The sequence below is a fragment of the Monomorium pharaonis genome, unplaced genomic scaffold (genome assembly GCF_013373865.1).
Source record: "Monomorium pharaonis isolate MP-MQ-018 unplaced genomic scaffold, ASM1337386v2 scaffold_642, whole genome shotgun sequence".
Taxonomy (NCBI): domain Eukaryota; kingdom Metazoa; phylum Arthropoda; class Insecta; order Hymenoptera; family Formicidae; genus Monomorium; species Monomorium pharaonis.
In genome coordinates, this window is record NW_023415959.1 from 20,310 (window position 1) to 33,922 (window position 13,613).

Consider the following 13,613-nt stretch of genomic DNA (forward strand, 5'->3'; position numbering starts at 1 on the left):
AGATATCTAAAAACTATCCAGCACGACAATTAAAATTAATTTTCGTGCTGATTTCAGCCTCTTAAAATTGTGTACACAAGTTAAAACGTTAGAACTCTGTTTAAACATTAAGAAAAAACAATGCAGAATACGAGAACTGTCGAGAATTGTCGCCAGATATCTAAAAACTATCCAGCACGACAATTAAAATTAATTTTCGTGCTGATTTCAGCCTCTTAAAATTGTGTACACAAGTTAGAACGTTAGAACTCTGTTTAAACATTAAGAAAAAACAATGCAGAATACGAGAACTGTCGAGAATTGTCGCCAGATATCTAAAAACTATCCAGCACGACAATTAAAATTAATTTTCGTGCTGATTTCAGCCTCTTAAAATTGTGTACACAAGTTAAAACGTTAGAACTCTGTTTAAACATTAAGAAAAAACAATGCAGAATACGAGAACTGTCGAGAATTGTCGCCAGATATCTAAAAACTATCCAGCACGACAATTAAAATTAATTTTCGTGCTGATTTCAGCCTCTTAAAATTGTGTACACAAGTTAAAACGTTAGAACTCTGTTTAAACATTAAGAAAAAACAATGCAGAATACGAGAACTGTCGAGAATTGTCGCCAGATATCTAAAAACTATCCAGCACGACAATTAAAATTAATTTTCGTGCTGATTTCAGCCTCTTAAAATTGTGTACACAAGTTAAAACGTTAGAACTCTGTTTAAACATTAAGAAAAAACAATGCAGAATACGAGAACTGTCGAGAATTGTCGCCAGATATCTAAAAACTATCCAGCACGACAATTAAAATTAATTTTCGTGCTGATTTCAGCCTCTTAAAATTGTGTACACAAGTTAGAACGTTAGAACTCTGTTTAAACATTAAGAAAAAACAATGCAGAATACGAGAACTGTCGAGAATTGTCGCCAGATATCTAAAAACTATCCAGCACGACAATTAAAATTAATTTTCGTGCTGATTTCAGCCTCTTAAAATTGTGTACACAAGTTAAACGTTAGAACTCTGTTTAAACATTAAGAAAAAACAATGCAGAATACGAGAACTGTCGAGAATTGTCGCCAGATATCTAAAAACTATCCAGCACGACAATTAAAATTAATTTTCGTGCTGATTTCAGCCTCTTAAAATTGTGTACACAAGTTAGAACGTTAGAACTCTGTTTAAACATTAAGAAAAAACAATGCAGAATACGAGAACTGTCGAGAATTGTCGCCAGATATCTAAAAACTATCCAGCACGACAATTAAAATTAATTTTCGTGCTGATTTCAGCCTCTTAAAATTGTGTACACAAGTTAGAACGTTAGAACTCTGTTTAAACATTAAGAAAAAACAATGCAGAATACGAGAACTGTCGAGAATTGTCGCCAGATATCTAAAAACTATCCAGCACGACAATTAAAATTAATTTTCGTGCTGATTTCAGCCTCTTAAAATTGTGTACACAAGTTAAAACGTTAGAACTCTGTTTAAACATTAAGAAAAAACAATGCAGAATACGAGAACTGTCGAGAATTGTCGCCAGATATCTAAAAACTATCCAGCACGACAATTAAAATTAATTTTCGTGCTGATTTCAGCCTCTTAAAATTGTGTACACAAGTTAGAACGTTAGAACTCTGTTTAAACATTAAGAAAAAACAATGCAGAATACGAGAACTGTCGAGAATTGTCGCCAGATATCTAAAAACTATCCAGCACGACAATTAAAATTAATTTTCGTGCTGATTTCAGCCTCTTAAAATTGTGTACACAAGTTAAACGTTAGAACTCTGTTTAAACATTAAGAAAAAACAATGCAGAATACGAGAACTGTCGAGAATTGTCGCCAGATATCTAAAAACTATCCAGCACGACAATTAAAATTAATTTTCGTGCTGATTTCAGCCTCTTAAAATTGTGTACACAAGTTAGAACGTTAGAACTCTGTTTAAACATTAAGAAAAAACAATGCAGAATACGAGAACTGTCGAGAATTGTCGCCAGATATCTAAAAACTATCCAGCACGACAATTAAAATTAATTTTCGTGCTGATTTCAGCCCTTAAAATTGTGTACACAAGTTAAAACGTTAGAACTCTGTTTAAACATTAAGAAAAAACAATGCAGAATACGAGAACTGTCGAGAATTGTCGCCAGATATCTAAAAACTATCCAGCACGACAATTAAAATTAATTTTCGTGCTGATTTCAGCCTCTTAAAATTGTGTACACAAGTTAAAACGTTAGAACTCTGTTTAAACATTAAGAAAAAACAATGCAGAATACGAGAACTGTCGAGAATTGTCGCCAGATATCTAAAAACTATCCAGCACGACAATTAAAATTAATTTTCGTGCTGATTTCAGCCTCTTAAAATTGTGTACACAAGTTAAACGTTAGAACTCTGTTTAAACATTAAGAAAAAACAATGCAGAATACGAGAACTGTCGAGAATTGTCGCCAGATATCTAAAAACTATCCAGCACGACAATTAAAATTAATTTTCGTGCTGATTTCAGCCTCTTAAAATTGTGTACACAAGTTAAAACGTTAGAACTCTGTTTAAACATTAAGAAAAAACAATGCAGAATACGAGAACTGTCGAGAATTGTCGCCAGATATCTAAAAACTATCCAGCACGACAATTAAAATTAATTTTCGTGCTGATTTCAGCCTCTTAAAATTGTGTACACAAGTTAGAACGTTAGAACTCTGTTTAAACATTAAGAAAAAACAATGCAGAATACGAGAACTGTCGAGAATTGTCGCCAGATATCTAAAAACTATCCAGCACGACAATTAAAATTAATTTTCGTGCTGATTTCAGCCTTTTAAAATTGTGTACACAAGTTAAACGTTAGAACTCTGTTTAAACATTAAGAAAAAACAATGCAGAATACGAGAACTGTCGAGAATTGTCGCCAGATATCTAAAAACTATCCAGCACGACAATTAAAATTAATTTTCGTGCTGATTTCAGCCTCTTAAAATTGTGTACACAAGTTAGAACGTTAGAACTCTGTTTAAACATTAAGAAAAAACAATGCAGAATACGAGAACTGTCGAGAATTGTCGCCAGATATCTAAAAACTATCCAGCACGACAATTAAAATTAATTTTCGTGCTGATTTCAGCCCTTAAAATTGTGTACACAAGTTAGAACGTTAGAACTCTGTTTAAACATTAAGAAAAAACAATGCAGAATACGAGAACTGTCGAGAATTGTCGCCAGATATCTAAAAACTATCCAGCACGACAAATAAAATTAATTTTCGTGCTGATTTCAGCCTCTTAAAATTGTGTACACAAGTTAGAACGTTAGAACTCTGTTTAAACATTAAGAAAAAACAATGCAGAATACGAGAACTGTCGAGAATTGTCGCCAGATATCTAAAAACTATCCAGCACGACAATTAAAATTAATTTTCGTGCTGATTTCAGCCTCTTAAAATTGTGTACACAAGTTAAAACGTTAGAACTCTGTTTAAACATTAAGAAAATCAATGCAGAATACGAGAACTGTCGAGAATTGTCGCCAGATATCTAAAAACTATCCAGCACGACAATTAAAATTAATTTTCGTGCTGATTTCAGCCTCTTAAAATTGTGTACACAAGTTAGAACGTTAGAACTCTGTTTAAACATTAAGAAAAAACAATGCAGAATACGAGAACTGTCGAGAATTGTCGCCAGATATCTAAAAACTATCCAGCACGACAATTAAAATTAATTTTCGTGCTGATTTCAGCCTCTTAAAATTGTGTACACAAGTTAAACGTTAGAACTCTGTTTAAACATTAAGAAAAACAATGCAGAATACGAGAACTGTCGAGAATTGTCGCCAGATATCTAAAAACTATCCAGCACGACAATTAAAATTAATTTTCGTGCTGATTTCAGCCTCTTAAAATTGTGTACACAAGTTAGAACGTTAGAACTCTGTTTAAACATTAAGAAAAAACAATGCAGAATACGAGAACTGTCGAGAATTGTCGCCAGATATCTAAAAACTATCCAGCACGACAATTAAAATTAATTTTCGTGCTGATTTCAGCCTCTTAAAATTGTGTACACAAGTTAAAACGTTAGAACTCTGTTTAAACATTAAGAAAAAACAATGCAGAATACGAGAACTGTGGAGAATTGTCGCCAGATATCTAAAAACTATCCAGCACGACAATTAAAATTAATTTTCGTGCTGATTTCAGCCTCTTAAAATTGTGTACACAAGTTAAAACGTTAGAACTCTGTTTAAAAATTAAGGAAAAACAATGCAGAATACGAGAACTGTCGAGAATTGTCGCCAGATATCTAAAAACTATCCAGCACGACAATTAAAATTAATTTTCGTGCTGATTTCAGCCTCTTAAAATTGTGTACACAAGTTAGAACGTTAGAACTCTGTTTAAACATTAAGAAAAAACAATGCAGAATACGAGAACTGTCGAGAATTGTCGCCAGATATCTAAAAACTATCCAGCACGACAATTAAAATTAATTTTCGTGCTGATTTCAGCCTCTTAAAATTGTGTACACAAGTTTAAACGTTAGAACTCTGTTTAAACATTAAGAAAAAACAATGCAGAATACGAGAACTGTCGAGAATTGTCGCCAGATATCTAAAAACTATCCAGCACGACAATTAAAATTAATTTTCGTGCTGATTTCAGCTTCTTAAAATTGTGTACACAAGTTAAACGTTAGAACTCTGTTTAAACATTAAGAAAAAACAATGCAGAATACGAGAACTGTCGAGAATTGTCGCCAGATATCTAAAAACTATCCAGCACGACAATTAAAATTAATTTTCGTGCTGATTTCAACCTCTTAAAATTGTGTACACAAGTTAAAACGTTAGAACTCTGTTTAAACATTAAGAAAAAACAATGCAGAATACGAGAACTGTCGAGAATTGTCGCCAGATATCTAAAAACTATCCAGCACGACAATTAAAATTAATTTTCGTGCTGATTTCAGCCTCTTAAAATTGTGTACACAAGTTAAAACGTTAGAACTCTGTTTAAACATTAAGAAAAAACAATGCAGAATACGAGAACTGTCGAGAATTGTCGCCAGATATCTAAAAACTATCCAGCACGACAATTAAAATTAATTTTCGTGCTGATTTCAGCCTCTTAAAATTGTGTACACAAGTTAGAACGTTAGAACTCTGTTTAAACATTAAGAAAAAACAATGCAGAATACGAGAACTGTCGAGAATTGTCGCCAGATATCTAAAAACTATCCAGCACGACAATTAAAATTAATTTTCGTGCTGATTTCAGCCTCTTAAAATTGTGTACACAAGTTTAAACAGTAGAACTCTGTTTAAACATTAAGAAAAACAATGCAGAATACGAGAACTGTGGAGAATTGTCGCCAGATATGTAAAAACTATCCAGCACGACAATTAAAATTAATTTTCGTGCTGATTTCAGCCTCTTAAAATTGTGTACACAAGTTAAAACGTTAGAACTCTGTTTAAACATTAAGAAAAAACAATGCAGAATACGAGAACTGTCGAGAATTGTCGCCAGATATCTAAAAACTATCCAGCACGACAATTAAAATTAATTTTCGTGCTGATTTCAGCTTCTTAAAATTGTGTACACAAGTTTAAACGATAGAACTCTGTTTAAACATTAAGAAAAAACAATGCAGAATACGAGAACTGTCGAGAATTGTCGCCAGATATCTAAAAACTATCCAGCACGACAATTAAAATTAATTTTCGTGCTGATTTCAGCCTCTTAAAATTGTGTACACAAGTTAGAACGTTAGAACTCTGTTTAAACATTAAGAAAAAACAATGCAGAATACGAGAACTGTCGAGAATTGTCGCCAGATATGTAAAAACTATCCAGCACGACAATTAAAATTAATTTTCGTGCTGATTTCAGCTTCTTAAAATTGTGTACACAAGTTAAAACGTTAGAACTCTGTTTAAACATTAAGAAAAAACAATGCAGAATACGAGAACTGTGGAGAATTGTCGCCAGATATGTAAAAACTATCCAGCACGACAATTAAAATTAATTTTCGTGCTGATTTCAGCCTTTTAAAATTGTGTACACAAGTTAAAACGTTAGAACTCTGTTTAAAAATAAGAAAAAACAATGCAGAATACGAGAACTGTCGAGAATTGTCGCCAGATATGTAAAAACTATCCAGCACGACAATTAAAATTAATTTTCGTGCTGATTTCAGCTTCTTAAAATTGTGTACACAAGTTAAAACGTTAGAACTCTGTTTAAAAATAAAGGAGAACAATGCAGAATACGAGAACTGTCGAGAATTGTCGCCAGATATCTAAAAACTATCCAGCACGACAATTAAAATTAATTTTCGTGCTGATTTCAGCCTTTTAAAATTGTGTACACAAGTTAAAACGTTAGAACTCTGTTTAAAAATTAAGAAAAACAATGCAGAATACGAGAACTGTCGAGATTTGTCGCCAGATATCTAAAAACTATCCAGCACGACAATTAAAATTAATTTTCGTGCTGATTTCAGCCTCTTAAAATTGTGTACACAAGTTAGAACGTTAGAACTCTGTTTAAACATTAAGAAAAAACAATGCAGAATACGAGAACTGTGGAGAATTGTCGCCAGATATGTAAAAACTATCCAGCACGACAATTAAAATTAATTTTCGTGCTGATTTCAGCTTTTAAAATTGTGTACACAAGTTAAAACGTTAGAACTCTGTTTAAACATTAAGAAAAAACAATGCAGAATACGAGAACTGTGGAGAATTGTCGCCAGATATCTAAAAACTATCCAGCACGACAATTAAAATTAATTTTCGTGCTGATTTCAGCCCTTTAAAATTGTGTACACAAGTTAAAACGTTAGAACTCTGTTTAAAAATTAAGAAAAAACAATGCAGAATACGAGAACTGTCGAGAATTGTCGCCAGATATCTAAAAACTATCCAGCACGACAATTAAAATTAATTTTTGTGCTGATTTCAGCTTCTTAAAATTGTGTACACAAGTTTAAAACGTTAGAACTCTGTTTAAAAATTAAGAAAAAACAATGCAGAATACGAGAACTGTCGAGAATTGTCGCCAGATATCTAAAAACTATCCAGCACGACAATTAAAATTAATTTTCGTGCTGATTTCATCATTTTAAAATTGTGTACACAAGTTAAAACGTTAGAACTCTGTTTAAAAATTAAGGAAAAACAATGCAGTATACGAGAACTGTGGAGAATTGTCGCCAGATATGTAAAAACTATCCAGCACGACAATTAAAATTAATTTTCGTGCTGATTTCAGCCTCTTAAAATTGTGTACACAAGTTAGAACGTTAGAACTCTGTTTAAACATTAAGAAAAAACAATGCAGAATACGAGAACTGTCGAGATTTGTCGCCAGATATCTAAAAACTATCCAGCACGACAATTAAAATTAATTTTCGTGCTGATTTCAGCCTTTTAAAATTGTGTACACAAGTTTAAACGTTAGAACTCTGTTTAAAAATTAAGAAAAAACAATGCAGAATACGAGAACTGTCGAGAATTGTCGCCAGATATCTAAAAACTATCCAGCACGACAATTAAAATTAATTTTCGTGCTGATTTCAGCCTCTTAAAATTGTGTACACAAGTTAGAACGTTAGAACTCTGTTTAAACATTAAGAAAAAACAATGCAGAATACGAGAACTGTGGAGAATTGTCGCCAGATATGTAAAAACTATCCAGCACGACAATTAAAATTAATTTTCGTGCTGATTTCAGCCTCTTAAAATTGTGTACACAAGTTTAAACGTTAGAACTCTGTTTAAACATTAAGAAAAAACAATGCAAAATACGAGAACTGTCGAGAATTGTCGCCAGATATCTAAAAACTATCCAGCACGACAATTAAAATTAATTTTCGTGCTGATTTCAGCCTCTTAAAATTGTGTACACAAGTTAGAACGTTAGAACTCTGTTTAAACATTAAGAAAAAACAATGCAGAATACGAGAACTGTGGAGAATTGTCGCCAGATATGTAAAAACTATCCAGCACGACAATTAAAATTAATTTTCGTGCTGATTTCAGCCTCTTAAAATTGTGTACACAAGTTAGAACGTTAGAACTCTGTTTAAACATTAAGAAAAAACAATGCAGAATACGAGAACTGTCGAGAATTGTCGCCAGATATCTAAAAACTATCCAGCACGACAATTAAAATTAATTTTCGTGCTGATTTCAGCCTCTTAAAATTGTGTACACAAGTTAAAACGTTAGAACTCTGTTTAAACATTAAGAAAAAACAATGCAGAATACGAGAACTGTCGAGAATTGTCGCCAGATATCTAAAAACTATCCAGCACGACAATTAAAATTAATTTTCGTGCTGATTTCATCATTTTAAAATTGTGTACACAAGTTAAAACGTTAGAACTCTGTTTAAAAATTAAGAAAAAACAATGCAGAATACGAGAACTGTCGAGAATTGTCGCCAGATATCTAAAAACTATCCAGCACGACAATTAAAATTAATTTTCGTGCTGATTTCAGCCTCTTAAAATTGTGTACACAAGTTTAAACGTTAGAACTCTGTTTAAACATTAAGAAAAAACAATGCAGAATACGAGAACTGTCGAGAATTGTCGCCAGATATCTAAAAACTATCCAGCACGACAATTAAAATTAATTTTCGTGCTGATTTCAGCCTCTTAAAATTGTGTACACAAGTTTAAAACGTTAGAACTCTGTTAAACATTAAGAAAAAACAATGCAGAATACGAGAACTGTCGAGAATTGTCGCCAGATATCTAAAAACTATCCAGCACGACAATTAAAATTAATTTTCGTGCTGATTTCAACCTCTTAAAATTGTGTACACAAGTTAAAACGTTAGAACTCTGTTTAAACATTAGGAAAAAACAATGCAGAATACGAGAACTGTGGAGAATTGTCGCCAGATATCTAAAAACTATCCAGCACGACAATTAAATTAAGTTTCGTGCTGATTTCAGGTACACGGAGAGAATTTTCTCTTAAATTTACCCTTAAAATCGTGGTAAAAATGTAGAAAACAACGTAAACCTTGGAAATTTTACCATATTTTAATAAAATTTACAAAAATTTAGTAAAGTTTAGTAAAATTTTAGAAAATTTGGCTAAGTTTAGTAAACTTTGTTTAAAAGTGTAGAAAAATTTACTAAAACTTAGCCAATTTTCTTAAAATTTTACTAAACTTTACTAAATTTTTGTAAATTTTATTAAAAGTATGGTAAAATTTTCCAAGGTTTACGTTGTCTCACAATTACCACGATTTTCAGGGTAATTTTTAAGAGAAAATTTTCTCCGTGTATTTAAAATTGTGTACACAAGTTTAAACGTTAGAACTCTGTTTAAAAATTATAGAAAAACACAGCAGTATACGAGAACTGTCGAGAATTGTCGCCAGATATGTCAAAACTATCCAGCACGACAGTTAAATTCGAGTGTCTTGTTGATTTCAGCCATTTAAAATTGTGTGCACAATTTTAAACAATAGAACTCTGTTTAAAAAAATATAGAAGCACGGTGCTATACGAGAACTACCGAGAATTGTCGCCAGATATGTCAAAACTACCCAGCACGACACTTTTATTCGAGTATCGTGCTGATTTCGGGCATTATGTGCACACGTTTAAACGCCAGAACTTTGTTTAGAAACGATATTAGAGCACAAAATTATACAAGAACTTTCAATAATTGTCGCTAAATTGTTATAACTATGCAACACGTCACTTTAGATTAAGCCAAATTTATTATTACAATTAATTCAAAGTAATTTTTCAAGAAATGGAGTTAACATATCAATAAATATTGATGGATTTCTGTAGGAAAAATTATGGAAGAATTATTGCACCAAAAATTGTACATATTTGTGCATGAATCTCTTTGGTTTTAGAGATTTTTGTACATAGTTTTCGCCTTCCGAATTTTTCTGCACAATATTTTGCAGAATTATATATAAAGTTTTCTGAAATTTCTTGCCTTCTGAAAAGGTTACATAAATTTCTGCAAAATTTTCTGCAGAAAAAATCTGAAGGCGAAATCTTTGTACAAAAATGTGTAAAAACTGCAGAAATTCATGCATAAAAATATGCAATTTTTTGTTCATTAATTTTCGTATAATCTTTTCCTGTGGATTTCTTCTAACAAAAAGTAGTGGCATTCAATTTTGGCTTATTTTAATTAAAATTGGTGAATTAAAGCAACTCAGGTTCTTCCCAATTGCTTTTCTCAGGTTCTTCCCAATTGTTTGTTATGGATATAAGCTTAAAAACTATTATATCTTTTTGAAATTTAATTTTTTTTTAATTCATTTAAAAAATGTAAATTTTTCAAACAATGTTTGCAATTAAATAATCGAGTTTTAAAAGTAAACATTAGTAAGATTCTTTGCGATGCCTTTGTATGTGTAAAATTTTTAACTCTTATCATAGCTGTATTAATTATTTAACCAAAGTCTGTTTATAAACAATTTAATGACTTTCCCAGAATTAAAGTCAGAACTACAAACAAATGAATTTTATTTTCGGACTAATGAAGATTATCACAAAGAAAAGTCTATTTTATGTGATTTAAAAATTGGACTTGTCACAAATTTTCCTTTAAACTATGCATTTTGTACTATTAGAAATTATGAAACGTTTGTTAAGTTTTTGGCATTAAAGGCATTCACGAAACTTGTCTAATAAAAAAAATCGTTGCTATTAATAAAAACTAAAATTAATATTCAATTCAACTCGTCATAAGTTTGCAAGAAAACCTAGACTAATAACAGAATATGACAGATGCCATGCGATTAAATTTAGAACTTGTTACATTATGGTCCATGAATGATAAAACCATATTTTAAAAAGCATTATTATCTGCATTTTCTATTTTACATTGCGCAATTCGGTTACTAATATGTGACAATTTAATAACAAAATGTATTTAGGCAAATGAATTATTATAATATTTTGTAAAAAAATTTAGTGACTTATATGGATAAGAATTTATAATTCATAATGTTCATAATCTCATTCATTTAACAAAAGATGTAAAGAAAATTTGGTTCACTGGATAAATTTAGTTGTCTTCTATTTGAAAGCTATATGTATAAAATTAAAATGATGTTGAAAACATCAAATAAATCATTATCACAATTCATAAAGGAAATTAACAAATTTGATACATATTAATATTATTTTAATATTATAATAAACTACGATGAAGTTATAATTAAATAAAATCTTAATATTAGTTTATGATTTACAAAATCTTAAATAATTTCTTGCTTACTGGGATGTGTACGTTACACTTACCACTTATGATGATTTGCGATGCCGTTCTATATAGCGCCGGATCGTTTTACATCCGTCACGTTCTGAAAATGAGAAAAAAATATAATTAAGAATGGCGATAGAAGTTTTTTTTCTGCCCACTGTCAACTTCGTGGGCCACGATTAACGTGTCGCGATTTGCGTTCAAACGAGTATAAATGTATAGATACGCGTTCGAGCGAATTGCGACACAAATTTAACGTAATAAGACTTACCGATTAAATACTTTGCGATAGCACTTGTTCTAGCAACGGCGAGTCGTTCCACATTCGTTGCATTCTGAAAATGACAGATAAATGTGATTTAAAATGATTAAAATATTTCATTATCGCCTGATACAACTCTATGCGCGTACACGAATTTTCCGTATACCGACCGACGTAATTTTTTTGAACGACACTTTTTTGTAACAATTGTCGCATTATCGCAAAAATGCGATTATCACGTCAATCGCTCCGATCGCTTGCGAGAATAATTATCCGAGAAATATCGAAATGTGAAATAAAATATGTGTCGAGACGTGGAGCGCGGTGAGACTTATTCGACCGTTCAATGACTTATTGGAATGTCGAATTAAATGTAAATTTCACTTACCAATCGGACGTCACAACGATATCCGCCCCCAGGGCCAATGCGTCTCAGAATAATTGTTACGGATTCTGCAAGTAAAAAAAGAACGCTGTTAATTAAGATGACAAAGGGAGATACTTTTCCCGCGTAATCGACTTTCGCCCGGATATAGGAATATCGGATGTTTACGGTTGCATGCGACTGTTCTACGCATCGCGATTTACGTTTAAATAAGGAATACAGTTTGGACAATGCAAGATTAAATTACCGATGAAGCGATTATTAGTGATGCGATGTCACTCGATCGAGAGCTGACCTGTCTCGGCGTCCGTTACTTTTCGGAAAGAAATAGACGAAATACTTTTCGACCGTTAAAATATTACAATATAGCATTAATGTAAACATCATTTATTGCCAATTACACATCGCAGAGCCGATACATCTCGGGATTGCCATTGATTGTCACGGATTCCGCGAGTGAAATAAACAGAGAAAGCTGTTAAAATGGCGAAAGGGGTTACCTTTCCCGCGCGATCGGCTTTTGCACGGAATTATTGTCGCATGTTACAATCGCGCGACCGCTCCACGCGTCGCGATTTACGCTACGAGGAATACGCGTTCGAACGAAACACAGTACAAGATAAATATGTGTCATATTTACCGATTAGATGATTTGCCAGGAAGACTCGATCGGGAGCTGATATGTCCCGTGCCCTGTTCCGTTCCGAAAAGAAATATACTATTATAAGGGTTCACTTTCCTTCCGGAACGGAACGGGACACAGACAACTCTATTAAGTTGGCTCGAGCCAGAGATGATCATTTCTGGCGCTAACTTCACGCGTCAAGTCGAGTGCCTCTGCGATATATATCATTTTGAACTTTGCGTTTTCGCACTAATAAGGCTAATTATTATTAATTCATGTTTAAATTATGTTTCATAAATTATAATTACTTTCCATAAAAAAAGAAAGTATGTGTAAATTAAAATATAAGTCCAATCGATATCCCACATCGATCGATAATTGATTCGATACATTATCGAAACAAGAATATATCATTTAATATTATATTATTAAATGAATTATTTTATCTATACATAAATTTATATTAAATAATAGAAAAATATTGTTTTTTTTTTTATGAAAATGTATTTTTTTTTATTTACAATATTTTTTTGCAGTTGTTTTTGAAGACATTGAATAGTGCATCCGTCTTAACCTTAACGATTAAACGTTAACCTATCTTTCGAGGTTGTGTGTTGATTTTATTTGTGAGGAGATAGTAGGTTTTTATTAATTTAGAAAGAATGAGGAGCAGCGATAACGAAGCGCCTAATATTCAGTTTAAAAGAAGAAGACGAAACCTTTGAGGAAACGCGAGATCTTTCGGATGACAATGTCAGGTTCGGATTGCACATTAATTTGTTTTTAATTAAATGTGTAGCATATAACTTAGATTAAGAAATTTATTTCAAGGAGAAAGGAGAGATGAAGATCATTCAGAAACTCGCGAGCGACTGGCTGGCGTCGATATTGTTTGGCGCTCGGAGAAAACGTCTCGTCCGATATGTTGGCGGTAAGATAATTTTATATGTATACATAATAAAAGTAAAATACACGATAGATAGGAAAGGTAACGCGAGATCTATTTTAATTTAGTCGGATCCCTTTAATGAAAACCGGAGGAATGATGAATATGGCTGCGCTAAAGAATACAAAACA

General features: G+C 32.1%; 1 long non-coding RNA gene across 1 annotated transcript; it reads right to left on the bottom strand.

Moving 5' to 3' along the window:
• Window positions 1–10,883: 10,883 nt before the first annotated feature.
• Window positions 10,884–12,182, bottom strand: LOC118648747. Its single transcript, XR_004965425.1, has 3 exons — window positions 11,915–12,182; window positions 11,536–11,599; window positions 10,884–11,364 (listed from the first exon to the last, which is right to left on the bottom strand). It is a non-coding gene; the product is annotated as an uncharacterized LOC118648747 (long non-coding RNA).
• Window positions 12,183–13,613: the final 1,431 nt, after the last annotated feature.